At 39.9% G+C, this 17,297-nt stretch overlaps 1 pseudogene; it reads left to right on the top strand.

The window, feature by feature from the left end:
* The first annotated feature begins 11,821 nt into the window (after positions 1-11,821).
* On the top strand, positions 11,822-12,938 carry LOC107218069 (annotated as a pseudogene).
* The last annotated feature ends 4,359 nt before the right edge of the window (positions 12,939-17,297 follow it).

Genomic DNA, 17,297 nt, shown 5'->3' with positions numbered 1-17,297 from the left:
GCACAAATCCTCGTCCCCCTCCTCCTGAATCACCGAGATTACCCGCAACCATCCCTAACCACCCCCAACGACCACCGCCAACCACCTCGAGTTATACCTCGAATACTAATAAATATTTTCAGCATGAGAACAAATCAAAAATAATGTGTAAGGTTTGATATAATTTTTTTATCGATATAATCTACCAGAAAGATTATGAGAAGATTATAAAGTTATAGAAATTTTATTAGCGTACTGACAGCTACTGAATTTGGGCTTGCGCGAAAAACGAATTGAAATAATTTATTGTAACGATGACAAGTTTGAAGAAGATTAGATGAAATGTAATTACAATTGCCATCGAATATTATAAAATTGTTAAACTCAGCGAGCACAAACCCTCGTCCCCCTCCTCCTGAATCACCAAGATTACCCGCAACCACCCCTAACCACCCCCAACGACCACCACCAACCACCTCGAGTTATACCTCGAATACTAATAAATATTTTCAGCATGAGAACAAATCAAAAATAATGTGTAAGGTTTGATATAATTTTTTTATCGATATAATCTACTAGAAAGATTATGAGAAGATTATAAAGTTATAGAAATTTTATTAGCATACTGACAGCTACTGAATTTGGGCTTGCGCGAAAAACGAATCGAAATAATTTATTGTAAGGATGACAAGTTTCAAGAAGATTAGATGAAATGTAATTACAATTGCCATCGAATATTATAAAATTGTTAAACTCAGCGAGCACAAATCCTCGTCCCCCTCCTCCTGAATCACCTTGATTACCCGCAACCACCCTTAACCACCCCCAACGACCACCGCCAACCACCTCGAGTCATACCCCGAATACTAATAAATATTTTCAGCATGAGAACAAATCAAAAATAATGTGTAAGGTTTAATATAATTTTTTTATCGATATAATCTACCAGAAAGATTATGAGAAGATTGTAAAGTTATAGAAATTTTATTAGCGCACTGACAGCTATTGAATTTGGGCTTGCGCGAAAAACGAATTGAAATAATTTATTGTAAACATGAACGAGGAGCCACGGAGCGCTTATCCTGGAAGTCGAGTTTCACCGCGTAGCGGACCCGAAGCGCGGGATCCGGGAGGTTGAGAACCCTGTACTCGAAATACGTAGCGGACCCGAAGCGCGGGATCCGGGAGGTTGAGAACACGGTGCTCGAAATTTGCGGAGCGCGACTCTCATCCGTCCGCCCTACTGCGCGGTTGATTCCAGACTGAGGAATTCGGCTAGCTGATTTTGAGTTGGTGACGTCACTTTCTGAACATCCGACATCCAAACTATGGTTTCGAACTTTGATACCATGTATGATGATGTATGATGTACGATGTATGATGTACGATGTATGATGTACGATGTATGATGTACGATGTATGATGTATGATGATATGATATGATGTATAATGATTTTAGCTTTTACATTTCATACAAGAAATACACACTTTATCTCTCCTGCCGATTCCAGACTCAAGCGGCCAGGCCCTTCGATGGTCAGCCGTTGACTGAAGATGTATTCTTCAGTGAACGGGTCGGCTAATAACGCTGCCGTTCTGCGACAGTTGGATGATGAAAAATTTCGCTCGTATCTTTCAAATGTGTGTTAAAATACACTCGAAGTGTTAAGAAGCGTCGTTCTTTCTCTCCCTATCACCTTCCTAGGTCTTTAAATCACTACGCTGTTTTCGCTGCGTTTTCTGAGTTCCTGAGGGTCCAATAAGTCAGGTACGGGTCATTTGAATCGAATCCGAAACAAAAAATTTTCCGCTCAAAAAATGAAGAAAAGGTAAGGCATTTTACATTTTTTTCGAAAATTTTCGCGATTTTGAAAAGTGCTGGAATTAACTCTTTCGTGCACTATTCCGACGTAATTTTGCAAGAGAAATCGATTGTGCGCAGTCCCAATACGCTGCGATCGACGCATCAAAAGTTACAGCCAAAAAACGAGAACCTGAAATTTTGACATTTTTCATCAGTTGCTTTTTTGCTCGCCGTTTCCCTCCTGTTGATCTTACGCTTTTTTCGCTGCGCTTTCTGGGTTCCTGAGGGTCCAATCAGTCAGGTAAGGGTCATTCAAATCGAATCTGAGACCAAAAATTTTGGGCTCGAAAAATGAAGAAAAAGTAAGTCCAACCCCTTACCATTTGTTACGTGGGGGTGAGAATGTACTCAGCGGTGGTAGTTAATGATTAATTGAATAATCAAGCTTCCACGTAGCCACAATGAACAAAAATCAAATCTAAGAAAGACCTACCTTTCTATAAGCCGGTAATTTGTAGGATCGTGTTGGTATAGTCCTGTACAGGTCTGTGACGTTTGTTGAAATGATTGAGGCGAATTTATAGTAATAAAAATGGGAAAAGGTTCTCGTTCAAAATAAATGGTTCGACGTGATTCAACTGGTAAAAGATAAAGTATATTTGGTACGATATGGTAATTGAAATGTGTGGTAACAATGAGTGTTGATAATGACGTAACAATTTATAAAGTGTTTGAATGTATATAACAATCCACACTGACGGACGAATTTATAATGAAATGCAGAGAAGCTGCAGAATCGCTAAATTTAACCATTTGCGTATTTGAGCAAATCGTATGTTATTCTATTCTAATGTTATTATTATTAGATACCAAGATCATCTATCCTGAACGATACTTATAACTAGCGGGTCGTGATTATTGTATTGTATCTCTCTTTTTAGATTATCTTAAATTACTTATATTTCCTGTTGTTATTTCTTGTTGGTTAAATCTTGGAAACAATACGTATGACTTAATTGGGGTAGTGAAGCTAGCCACCAACTCTAGTCTTACCTTTGACTAGATATTATGATAGTAAATTTTGATTAGACAGGTGAAGACATTAGAATTCGTTCAATGCTGATGATTAGCACTCGGATTGACTTATCTTTAGATGTAATACGGCGAGATTGAGAGCCGTCGGATCGTGTCGGTCTGCGTCAGTAGAATTTCCGGATCAGGGCCTCACCTCGAGATCGGAAGGGTTGATGAGTCCGAACGTTGTTAACGTTGAGCACTTAGTCTTTGTAAATTTAGAATAATACTCTACTATCGAAAGCTATGGTTGAAAACGTCAATTTGATTCACTCGCGGTTTTGATATATATTGAAAGGTGATTCTAACGATTATTATTTCAAGATGATAATGTAACTGGTTATTATTATAAACACTTAACATTACCAGATCCGGATTGAATCTGGGCAGAACTTGGTTATTTTTTGTGAAAACCGAATATCATAAAAATGTCTATTTTCGAAATAAATAGATTTAGTAAGGAACAGGAAAGATGGAACGTAGAAGATAGTGAGTCTTCAAATCACAGGATAATATGATTGCTCGAATTTGTCGGATTAGCAAGAGGCTTTAGGCCGGACAAAACTAAGATTTTCCGAACGCTACTATTGCTCAAGATGGGCTAATACGGGTTGACGTCCACGCACCTCGCGACTTAACAGAAGAAAGACGCGGCTTCTTGGGCCTGAGGGTCCAAGGAGCTGCAGTTGTAATAAGTTACAACGGTAATTAGCCAATGAGGTGCGAAGGCGACCCCCTGGTGCCCGAATCTATATGGTCAGCGCTACTCCACGCTCTTTGACGGTGTTCCGACGATTCTCAATCTCGTCGGTGACATATTAAAAATATGAACAAGAGATATTTACATACAATATTCACACATTCATTCATACATCCTTATAAGTAATCTATTTTATTTAGTTCACAATGGATGAATAGTTTATGCTAAATATCAATGATAATTTTGCCTTAAAAAGAGAGGTATTATTAGGCTGAGCTCCGCTGTTACTAGCTCAGCAGTCTCCTATCTCAGTTCTTGGTACCAGTCATAAGAAACAATTTGGAACCTAATACTAGGGATCATTGTCGGTCTCTACGTGACTTTTGCCACGTGGAACTCGCCGTTATTAGAATATGAGATTTTAATGAAATAATATCTGTGCATTGAAGAAATTAAAGAAATGAAATGAAATGGATTTTGAAAAAGGTACGCCAAGGCGGTACCCTACCCTACCCTATACCCTATCCTATACCCTACCCTATACCCTACCCTCCCCTACTCTACCCCCTACCCTACCCCTCCCCTCTCCACGTCCCTCCCATCCACCTCTCCTTTCCGTCCCGCCCTCTTCTTCAGCCTACTCCTTCTCCCGATTCTGTTCCTACTCCTACTCCTGATCCTACTCCTACTTCTGATCCTACTCCTATTACTACTCCTACTCCTATTCCAGATTCTACTTCTACTTCTACTCCTGATTCAGCTCCTACTCCTACCCCTGATTCCACTCCTGATCCTACTCTTACTCCTGATCCTTCTCCTACTCCTCCTCCTACTCTATTCAATACTTTAGAATGATATACTCAGAGTGCACGAATCCTCGTCATCCTCGTCCACCTTGTTCTCCTTGTCTTCCTGGTCCTCCTCCTCGTCCACCTCCGACCACCTCCAACCACCGCCAATCACCTCCAACAACCACCGATAACCACTTCGGGTTATACCTGGAATAGTAATGAATATTCTCAGTATAAGAACACATCAAAAATATTGTGTAAGGATTATTATAATTAATTAAATCATCAATTATATAATAAATTTTATCAGCGCATTTATAGCTACTGATTTGTGCTTGCGCGAAAAATGAATTGAAATAATTTATTGTTAACATGACAAGTTCGAAAAATTTTGAATACAATATAATTACAATTGCCATTAAATATAATCAAAATGTTAAACTCACCGAGCACCAATCCTTGTCTTTCTCATCCACCTTGTTCTACTCGTCTTCCTCGTCCTCCTCCTCGTCCACATCCGACCACCTCCAACGACCACCGCTAACCCGAGATGGTTACCGGTGGTAACTAATAAATATTTTCAGCATTAGAACACGCAAAAATATTGTGTAAGGATTAATATTATTTTTTTACTGACACATTTTACCAAGAAGATTATGAGAAAATTATACAAAATTATATAAAATTTATTAGCACAATGATAGCTACTGAATTTGGGCTTGCGCGAAAAATTATTCGAAATAATTCATTGTAAACATGACAAGTTTAAAAGATTTTAGATACGATATAATTACAATAGCCTTTAAATATTATAAAAATGTTATACTCACTGTGCAGAAATCCTTGTCTTCCTCGTCCTCCTCCTTCTCCTCCTCGTCCACCTCTTGTCCCTGAAGTTGAGTTTCACTAGGTAGCGGAGCTTGAGCGCAGGAACCACGAGCGCTTGTCCTGGAAGTCGAGTTTCACCAGGTAGCGGACCCGGAGCGCAGGATCCAGGAGGTTGAGAACCCGGTACTCGAAATCTGCGGAGCGCGATTCTCATTCGTCCGCTCTACTGCGCGGTTGTTTCCAGACTGAGAAATTCGGCTAACTGATTACTACAGATCGATGACGTCAAAATAGAAAAAAATTTTGGGTGACGTCACTTTCTGAACATCCGAAGATCTAAGCTTTGGTTTCGAAGTTTAATACTATGTATGATGTATGATGATATGATATGACGTATAATGAATTTAGTTTTCACATTTCGGACAAGAAATACACACTGCATCTTTCCTGCCGATTCCAGACTCAAGCGACTATATGTATAGGCCTTTCGATGGTCAGCCGTTGACTAAAGATATATTCTTCAGTTAACAGGTCAGCTAATAACGCTGTCGTACTACGACAGTTGGATGATAAAAATTTTTGCCCGTACCTTTCAAATGCGTGTTAGAATACACTCGAAGTTTTAAGAAGCTTCGTTCTATCTCTCTCTATAACAAAAAAATCGCCGACAATCACCTTTTTACCTTTTCACCGGGATGTATTACAGTTACTCTGAATTTTTTTCCATACGGACACTTTTCGAAAAACAATTCTGCTCCTCTACCCAACGTAGATATCTCACCTGCGACTAATAAAAACAGCGTTTTGATTCTATGCCTACGAAAATTCAAGATCGAGAGAGCAAATGAAACATTGTTGGAATAATTATGAATATTAATGTTATGGCATACATCGAGCGCGTGTCGTATGGTATCCCATTTCGAAATGAATAATTCTTCTATTTTCATATCATAGCTGATTATTTTAGATAATCTAGTTCCTCTCCTAGAAAATTATAAAATTCATAGTATGCATCACGTATTAATCGTAAATGGATCATATAATTTTTGTTCTCTGCATCACTATTACATCTGAACTATTATTATTTATGATCTATGTATACATTCCTCTCTGGAGTACCCATACTTCAATTAAATCACTGTTTTGCTACGAATTTTGAAAGAAATTTATTCTCATTATCAATTTCTTGTATCGCCAACAAATCGGTAAGTACACACAGGCTTAGTACTGGCTTGGGCCTACTATTGCGAAGACGGTATTACTCGGAATGTGAATGCAGCTAGTATCATGTCGAAATCAAGAACTCTCTGATATTCTGTAATAAGTTCTTAACTCTACCGTTGGAACATCTTAGGGAGCGCAAGCACACGACGATTTCCGGTTGTCACACCAAAGCCCATTAGGGCAGCTGCCTTTATATTCTTCAGTCAACGTAGGAGGTGTTTGGAGGTGGTTGGCGGTGATGGGATGAGGTCGAGGAGAACGAGGAAGACGAGGATGACGAGGGGGGGAGGGGGACGAGGTGGACGAAAAGGACGAAGGTGGTCGGAGGTGGTCGGTGGTGTTCGGAAATGGTAGGAGGTGGTAGGCGCTGGTAAGGTGGTAGGCGGTGGTAGTATGTGGTCGTAGATGGTAGGAGGTGATAGGAGGATGTTGGTGGCAGTAGGAGGTGGTAGGACGTGTTTGGAGGTTGTAGGAAGTGGTAGAAGGTGTTTGTAGGTGGTCGGAGATGATCGGAGGTGGTCGAGGAGGACGAGGACTACGAGGATGTTGAGGTGGTGGAGGAGGAGTGGGACAAGGTGGACGACGAGCACGAAGGTGGTCGGAGGTGATCAGAGGTGGTTGACGGTGGTTGGAGGTGGTCGGAAGTAGTTGGGGTGCTTGGCGATGGACGCGGTTACGCTTCATCTCATCGAGCTGATCGCCATTTCTAAGGCGCAGTCGACAAGTAGTCTTACGTACTCACTTTGTACCGATTCAATCTCAAGCTTTGATACCGACACTATTTTGGTTGCTACGAATGTCGGTGCGAGCTCGGTAGGTAGAGTCGATAGAGCAGAACCCCCCCACGCTCCCAGGTCCACCTGGACCCACTTGCCCGCCAAAAACTGGTCACAAACATTTACCCAGGGGTATTAGTCTTTATGTTCTTCAGTCAACGTCCCGAGTAAACGCCACAGTATGATGGGTTGCCTACCTCCAAGGTACACAAATGCCGATAAGATAGGTCTACCTAGTTATGGGTAGGTATCGCGTCTGTAGTCCTCGCGAGCGTTGACTGATGTATAAAGATTCACAGCATTAAGTTATTTTTCGTTTGGGGGTAAGAGCAGTTTCACGTGTATCAAACAAGCAACTGACCACGCCGGTAAAACAAGTTCTTCATAACCAACAACTATCGCGTGCGTGCAAAATGTTGGTAACATACCGTCGTCATTGTGAAAATAAAAAGTTGAGAAAATCTCGCACAAGAAATACGTACGCTGAAATTATACAGTCGAAAAATAAATGTCAATCAAATGGACGAACGTATATCGTTTGGTTTCATATCACTTGAATACTGAATACGTGAAATCTTTTATAGGTGACAGTAGCATCTTTAAGATGCTCAATTTATTTTTTTGAAGTTTCTTATCAAGTCAACTTTGACCTGCAAATATTTTGGAAAAATTTTGAATTGCTTTATTTTCAGTTTACATCATTTCAAGAATGTTTCTATGACATTTTGTTCTTTCTGATTTGATGAGCACTTTTAAGATTTCGAATTGAAAAAATTCAATTCCTCAAGTTTTGGAATATCGGAAAAACTATGAAACATTTTTCTGTTAGCTAGAAGCACGTTGATAATATGTAGAAGGCTGAACCTGTTTTCTGAGCTTGAGATGACAAAAGCTTTTTCGCCACGAAGTAGATACGGTATGGCGCCTGTGAAAAGGCAAAGATTTAGAGATCGGCGGGATGAGGTCGAAACCAATAGCAATAGCAACCAGGTCCTGTAATACAATACAGAAATGATATATGTTTTCGGACAGTATAAAACATAAATAATTATCCTGTTTCATATATGAATCGTCTCTTGTCTCTATTACATTAGGGAATTTTCCTCTTGGCAGTCCGTTTCTTTCGTCCCATCGTTAGATTTTATTTTTTCTGCTGTTTCGACAATTCTGTTTTGAAATACGTTTTTCGCGACTTCGTTGCTTGTGTTTGTAATTTTTGTTCAGCTTCGCAATTGCTGTTGCTCAAAGAAGTATCATATAATTCCATCAAGGATGTGTGAAACGTATTGTCAATGTCCATGACGTGTGAAGTTTCAAATGACTCCTCTTGAATTGTAATTCGATTAGTCTGGTCAGGCTTTGGGTTTGAGGTGGACTCTGCAATATCCGTCTTTTTCTGCGTTCGCCAAAGATCGTGCTGTCATCCGTGTTATTCTGTGTGAAGATTACGTAAATCATCTCTGTTTCAGAAATTTCTGCTACGCTAGTCATTGTTTTCCAAGATAATACAACCATGGCTACGAACGCGGAAATGCCAGTCTCTTGATTTTGTCGTTTTCATACTCTCAAAAATTAAACGAGGAAAAAGATGTGTAGATGGAGAAGTCGTACTTTTATCAACCATATATTCTGTAGATTTTCTGACGCGTATGGCTATCTGAATCGAAGTATGGAGTATAATTTTGAACAATTGGTAAAAGGTAGTTCAGCTACGTTAAATCGAAAAATTTAAGTATTGATTTCTCCAGCCCTCTGTACAGCTACAGACAAGTACAGAATGAGATTGTTTTTCTGAATTTCTTACGTTTCAAATAGGCAAGTCCTGTTGCTTTCAACTTCTGTATTTTCATATTTCAATGTACTCGTTCGCGGAATTATGATTTTTCTAGCAAGTGGTGGGGAGAAAAAAAATGCAACCTTTTTTCTGCATCTAAAACGCCCTTTTCGCGATTCCGAGCTGCTTCCATCAGACTGGCGATGTATTTCAAGATTTTTGATGTCATACTGTCCTACACGCATTGCGAAAACGTGCTGCAAAATGCTTCCGAAAATTACTCGTTCACAGTGATGGGTGCTTTAGAATTTTTATCGGACCATACGGTGCAAGGTAAATCGTTCGCCTGATCTTCGGTCACGTCTATACCTACTTTTGAAACCAAGAATATTTATTAGACTTTCAGTATGATTAGTTTCGTTGCTCGTTTTTTTTTCAATTTTTAAATTCGCAGCATAGTTAATGCTACTGTACAATGTAGTGCCACGAAACCACCCGGTACAGGTGCGCGCACATAATGGGCCGTCGACATAGTGGGCGTATATGAAAACAAGTCTCAGCTACGACGTAAGAACGGATGGGAACGTAGTCCATGCTTACCCGTTCAACGTGCAATGTATGGGGAAAAGAGCACTGGAAACAATAAATATTTGAATTGCACTATCCGAATCATTCATTTCGCCACTCGAAACATTAGATTTGATTCGGGCCATTCAATCGCGCCGAGAATTTGTAGATGAATGTAACGATATACGCATATTGTAGGAATGAAAAAAACGTGCGCCCCAGGAATGATAAGATTTCAGAATCGTAATAAAATGATGATTTGGTTTTCTGATATGGCGACGGAAACGGTACATTGAGAAAAGTTTTGCTGTAGTAAATAAATATATTTCGTTGACTATTTTCAGGAACCATTTTTTAACTGTTGAAAAACTCATCAACATGTAATAAATATGTGTACCGCTACAATACAATCGAAATTTTGTAGTATTTGAAGCAAATAGAATATTACCCTCTCACTAAAATACGTCTATTATTGAAAACATACTCTAAAATTATGGCAGTAAGGCGAGAATTGATTAAAATTTTTTTCTCTATTACCAAAAAAATTAAGACAAATTATGAGGAATTTCACACCGTGTTATCCCGAATGAAGATTTATTAACAGTGAAAGTTGTATGAAAGGTGGGTAATATGTGTAAAAGTAATATAAATATATGTATAATGTAAACTTATTCCTAGTGATCCCAGTACGATTTAGCCTCGTGTTGGTCCAGTTTCGTCCGTTAATTTATTCGATTGCCCTTATTGCCTTTTCGTAGTTTCCGTTATTATTTATGTTTGCCTTTTTTGATGTGTAATTGGTGATTGTTCAACTTTAATAATTCAGTGAATCTTCAATAAAATTAGTTTTCCGAAAAGCTCACTCCATTTTAAGATATATATATATATATGTATATTTATGTTTCGACCGTGTTACCGGTTCAGTTGCCGTCGAGGGACTGAAAGCTAGAAACGGTGAGGACTAGATTCATAGGCTACGACCGCGACGGTCAAACCTTTACATGATCTACATTGAACTCTTGTTGTGTCTTAGGCGGGCTTATTCTATTGTTAGACCACTCACGCAAACATAATTATAAAAACTCGTATCTCCGGTGCAATCAGAATTACCTCCTCCAAAAAGGTCTCGTATTTTGCGTCGTCCGCTACAGAATATTCAATGCTGTCCAATGTGGTAGAAATGCAATTCAGACTTTTCTTTTTTTTTTTTTTGCACAAACGGACGCCGTCGAGGGATGCAAAGATTACCGTTCCAGTTTGTCGGAATGGTCAATGAAAACGCAACTTCACGGTGAGTTTTTACGGTTTAACCCGAATATCCCAAGCTGGAACTTGTAGACTATCCAGATCAAAGTAATGGAAAAAATATCTTGCTCTAGGATGGCTTTACGTTTAGCCAATTTTTATTTCACATATCTTTCTGCGTTATCACAAGTTACGATCGCATATAGTATAATTGAACGAATGCCTGTCACAATTTTCGCTGGATGGCCAACTTTGTTGCGGTAGCATTTATTGTCGAATTTGAATTGCCATCTGTTCACAGATATTTCAATCGGTCGGAACACGTTAAGCATAAAATTTGTTGTTTTTTTGCATACATACGCCACATTGTCGGAGGCTGTACCACTCATGCGTATCTTTTCGAGAAATTTGGAATAATAATAGATTGCGCGAGTACGATTACATTGATTTTGAACAACGTTATCCTCATATTTCTAAGAATTCGTGTTATGCTTGTTTTTTTCTGCCAATTTCGACGCTGACAGCAATATTTGGCACGCCTTATGAACCGAACTTCCTTTCCCTCACTTGATCTTCTCCGCCTTAACCCTTTCGGCCCGAGCGGTGACTATAGTCACCCAACGACCGACGCTCGCTCTGTCCGAGCGGTGACCATGGTACGGACGCTTGCCGCGACTGCTCGGTCAGCGGGGACGGCGCGACGTAGAATGCGTCCGTACCGAAAGGGTTACATACGCTGATCAACGTTGGAAATCGATACTTGCTTCGTACATCCCGAGACGATCGCACCACCATCCGGATTTTGAAGTGTGACAGAGAACTTCGTACATGCAATTTCATTATCGAATTTCCACAACCGTCGCCTACGACCAAGAAGCAGAGGTAATCGATCACACGAAGAGTATTAACGTGTCCCCGTTTGTCAGCCGCCCTTCTGATCTCTAATTGCTCATTGTTTATATTGCGTGTACACAATGCTTTCAGTTGATCATAATTATCATTTGTATTCGATAGGCGAGACCTGGAAGTCCCTGCTTGAAGTGACTTGTACTCAGCAACATGTTCCGGTACTTGGTACTCCTCCTGTCACTCTCATCCATCGCTTACAGCGGTGAGTAGTTGATGAAGCAGATACTGAAGTGGAATCTTCTCGATTCAGTCGTATTTTTCTATCTCTTCCGGCTAGCGCATCTGACGTGCTCGCCCGACGTACCTGTCACTGTGAATACGTGACTAAACACCGCTGGTGAAAACTCGGTACTATCGACAAACGGAAATTTTTTTTCCCGATCAATCAGCGAGCTCGATTTTTGAATGTTCATGAAATATTGCGGGATCTCTCTGATGAATGAGTCAATTGATCCCGAAGACTAGAGTGATCGAAGAACTGTACATTTTCAGAATCAACTGCGGGTAAGCGTATTATCGATGGTGTTCCTGCGGAACTCACCGACTTTCCCTAACAGCTGAGCCTGCGCTTGAGAGGCATCCACATATGCGGCGCTGCCCTGATATCTCCGGAATGGGCCGTCACCTCGGCTAATTGCACCACCGGACGGCATATTCAAGACTTGAGACTCCAGGCTGGAACCGCAAAACTTTCGTCCAGAGGCCAATTCCATGCCATTTCCCAGGTGATCAACCACCCGAAGCTCGACAGCATGTCCATGGACCATGCCATCAGTCTCCTGAAAGTCAGCGTTAATTTCACCAGGGCGAAACCGTAAACAAGGTTGGGCTTCCCGAGCAAGATCAGGAACTCCCAACTGGCACCTACGCCAAAGTTTCCGGATGGGGTTCCCGTTGGGAATGGTACCCCGAAAACACAGATCTTTTGTATCAGACTTCCGTACCGATTGTTTCCAACGATGACTGTAACGCCGCCTACCCCGGTTCGATCACCGATAGCATGATCTGCGCCGGCTACGACGATGAAATTAAAGGACACTGCTACGGTGATGAGGGAGGCCCACTTGTCCGCGATAAAATCCTCTTCGGCATTGTCTCTTGGAGCGACGGTTGCACCCGTCCTAAATTCTATGGAGTTTTCACTCGCGTCGCCGCCTACCGCAACTGGATCAAAAATACGACGAGTTTCTAGTCTTACGACCCCCTATAAGCGTACACTGTCCGTGTCTCTGTTGCCGTCATTGCGAAAATTCTCTAATCTTATGTTCCAATTGTACTTTGTTGAGTTTATTGCTGAAATTGTGCAATTTTATTATCCAAGAATTATGTATGGTTGATTATTACACGCAGCAAACAAATTCCATTTATCCATATCCATTTTTCGTCCTGATACTCGTCCTTGGTTGAAATCAAGGGGTTGACCACTTTATGAGACTTTATGAGATTTCTAGATATCCCATTGTCGAACGATATTAAGTTCGTTGTGAAGATTGCGAAAGACTTCGTATATTCTAAGAGATTTCACAAGAACTTACGCAGTGTACCAGGTTTGAAGGGTAATCAACGCCTCGATTATAACAAAATTTATGATTTTTTAACCGTAAATTTTAACCCTACAACTCATGACTTGATTTTTTTTTTTTTCAAACGCATGATTAGGGTCCGAACGCGCCCGACGCTTTTTTTGATCATAAAACCGGTCCTATGCAATTGAACAGACTCTCTTGTAAGTGGTTCTTTTTTTTCGTTTTTGCGTAAGGAAGAGGATGATATTCGAGAAATCTAATTTCATTCGCATTAAATTGATGAAAATCCTATTCAACGACTGAAATCTGTGTAGTGTCAGGAGGGCTGAGTGTTGTTCAAAGTTCGCGTGGGTTGCGTTATATCTAACATTTTCGCGATTCCGTTCCGAATCATTGGATCCTATGTGCGTCGACATGAGTTGGTCTTTTCAATTCGATTACTCGATCATCATCAATGAACTAATCATACCATTCGAATGGTCTACCTCCTTTTAAACCGATCTCTTCCTCTCTCATACATTTTCTGCACTAGGAGCAGTGTCACGGAAGTGCATAATCGGTGTGTACGGAGCGTAAAACAGCGAAATAACACCTTGGTTGGGCGTAGAGTAGGTTTCGGTAACCACGCACCGAAGTCGACGCGTTCTTCCCCGTAAAACTGTTTTGAGTTTACAATTTCATGAAAAATAATGGTTGGAGAAAATAATTTAACGCAAATCAGTAAAGCTATTTACAGTTGGGACAATCCTGTAAAAATTATGAAAGAAATAAAAAAGGATGAAAACAATCGTTCGTCGAGTCGGCATGGAATACTTCGTACGTATGCTTGACCGAAAACAAAAGTATAGTTTTATTTGATGTTTCGGAAAATGTTATACATAAGTAATAATCACGAAAAATATGGAAGGCACAAGTCGACGTTTTCGTTCGCGTTTCATATTTGTAGTAATGTTGAGAAATACGTCGACACCTTGGGATGCAAATTAGTATGGACATGTTCTCATAGTGTGTCCTGTGAATGTAAAAAAATACTCGAGATTCTATTGAAATGACATCATACGAACTATAACTATTATTTCTAGAGAGTGGGGTACTCTTGCCTGAACCACCGCACCTTCTGCACGTATAAATGCGACCACCCCCAGAGAATGACATCGAAGGAGATGGTGTGAACATGTAGTTATAGGACGATGACGAAGTGCTGCGACGGCCGCAAGTTCTACTGTTGTGATCTGAGATGAGAAGACAAAATACATATTAATTCTCATCATCTTGACTTCTGATCATAATCTCTACTGTTAACATCATAGCTCCAATCATAGTCACTGAAAATGGTCTCAATAATATACCTTCACCGCCACAGGTACTGCATCTAGGAGTGGCTCTCGTTGAAGCCCCGGATGTCACAGAATCGCGCGAGCGTGTTGATCTGTTGTGTTCTGAGGGTTGAAAAATTTTGAAAACACGAAATTTCATACAAAATCAGTAAAACTAGTTGAATTTGCAAGACTTTTTTGAAATTTGAAAATTATGCGTAATCAATATTGAGTATATTTTATAAGGTACGAATAGCAGAGTACAATTTAATTTATTTTTAAATGTATTAAAACACGAGCCGTCATTTGGTTTAAAATTCATTCATTCATCCATTCCACAACTCATTAGTTTCAGTTGTATATTGTTTGAAAATGGTGTATATTGTTAAAATTATAAATGAGTGTGAATAGTAGTCTTTCGTCGAGGGACTATATTCTTGGATTTCTCAGTGTTTTTTGTTGTTCCTTCGTTTTAAATCGTCTATCTTTAAATTTGACTTGACTTGTGTAGTTTATGATAATTAATGTTAAATGTTCTTCTCCGAGGTTTGAATTTATTTTTTTATTATAAGTTCGTCGATTTTCGGTCTGCTAATATTTCATCCGCGTGTGTCGTGCTCATTGCGCGGTTATGTTTGAATCATTATACATTGTTAGTACCTTCTCCTCCAAATAGTCCCGATCCGTGAGATCTCGCAGGAGTGCTGGATGCAGCAGGTTTGGGTGATGAAGTAACTGATCCCAGCTGTGAGTACGTCCGTCCCTCGTGTCCTAGGTGATTAAAACAATTTTTCAATAGGAACATGGAATTTATTTTACTGGCGAGGACTTGTTTCCATTTACAATACCGGTCAAAGGTTCAAGATCAATTTTCGAATTTTCGGAATGATTCTGAATTGTCGGATAGTGATGGTTCTACCTTGTTGACCACGTACGCCGCCTTCATGTGATGTTTCGGTGGCTTTATCAGCAGTAGTTTTAACACTTGCTTTCGTTGAGCCTGGTTGAATTTCTAAATACACAGGGTTATGATCAGATTTCGTAGAAATTTTCATAACTTTGAAATCCTTTATCAACTTCCAGTATTGTATTGGACATGCTACCAAGTCAATAACGCTTTCACTAGCTTTACGTGTACAGTTACCACTAGAATCACTTTGGAACCTGCCGTTGACAATTACGTATTTTTCTTGTTTTAAGCATCTTATGAGTGGTTTACCACGAGGATTGGATATTTTATCCGACGATTCTCGCTCGGACCTCATGTTTGGCATATCGCGCAAGTCTTCAGCCTCCAAACAAGACAACAAGCCAATTCTTGCATTAAAATCACCACCGATAAATATAGGTAAAGGTACCCGGAATTTTAATTTGTGAATATCAGACAAAAATTGAGATAATTTATCCGTACGGACATTATGGCTCATCTCAGAGTTCCAGTATACTATAATTAATATAAATTCAGAATCACCACGCTTTACTTTCAGAGCAAGAGTGTCCGTTTCATATTTAATAACATTATACTTGTATTTATTTTTGTTCAGTGCTATCGCCACACCACCTCTCGCACGCCCACTGTTGTGATACTTGATAGCTGGTAACAGCTGGACATTGTATGATTTGAGGCACACAGGTATTTCTGATTGTAATCTACACCAAGTCTCTGTTAGACAGAGTATATCCGGTGTGCTCAATTTCTCTTTGAACTTCGCAACATTGCTGATGCCTGCCACATTCCAATAGATAATGCGAACAGAACCCGGTTCTCGAACCCCAACTTTATTACCGCAATCGCTTAGTTTCTCGGAACTTTCGATGGTTTTCGAAGGTGAAGTTCCCGACGTCGAAGCAGCTGATTCGTTCGATGAAATGGTCCCGTTGTTACTCCCTAAATATTGACAACAAATTCCACGTTAAATTCTAAATTGTATTTCATTGATTGACGTATGTTTGTCGATAGAGATCTGCCAATGAGTATACATGCTGTTTTAGAAATGATTCGATTCATGAATTTACGAATATTACGCGAACGCAATATATTGATAAAATTATTATAATTTTTCACTTCTTCAATTACCTGACGTCTCACGTTTCGCCCCGCCCTTCTTTTTCTTCGTTTGTTTCGTTTGGAATTTTTTGTTCGGTGATGTATCAGGCTTCCCCTTTTTTTCCGCCATTGCGATGAATTATTTCAATAATTCCACTTGAGTATAAGTCAAAATTCAATACTTCTCAGTAATGTACAGTCAATTCCACGACTTGTGCTTCTCTCGATACGTTTGTCAAACGACACACTCTATTTGCAAAAAAACTCGCGTCTTTGCGCAACCGCGATTTGCGGACACATGACGCACACGGTTATTACATCGGCTTTTTATACATTGTCATCTGTCTCTGGTTTTCTAATTAGGGTTATTTGTTTCTTCTCTCTTTGATTTGATAAGCACTGAGTGAAAAAAACCCGACCATAATTACCCCACGACTTTGATTAGTCTTACGCGTAATTGTGACTAACCAGGCGGCGTCACACCGTCAAAATCACAATTACATTACGCTACCACAGTTTTTGTTCGAAATTGGAATGTTTTTGATTTTATTTTCTAGTCCCCACCCCCTAAAAATTTCCTCCAAACGATCAATCGACTTTGCTTGATTCAAAGCAGGAATTGCAACCAAACTACTTTCGGAAAAGGCAGAAAGTTTTGTAACAATGACGACGCATGCATTTATGTGGTTACGCAGATTGTGTTTTTGTTGAAACGCAACTTTCCTTTAATGGTCAAC

The sequence above is a fragment of the Neodiprion lecontei genome, chromosome 3 (assembly GCF_021901455.1).
Source record: "Neodiprion lecontei isolate iyNeoLeco1 chromosome 3, iyNeoLeco1.1, whole genome shotgun sequence".
Classification (NCBI taxonomy): domain Eukaryota; kingdom Metazoa; phylum Arthropoda; class Insecta; order Hymenoptera; family Diprionidae; genus Neodiprion; species Neodiprion lecontei.
This window is presented reverse-complemented; position numbering and strand designations above follow the sequence as displayed.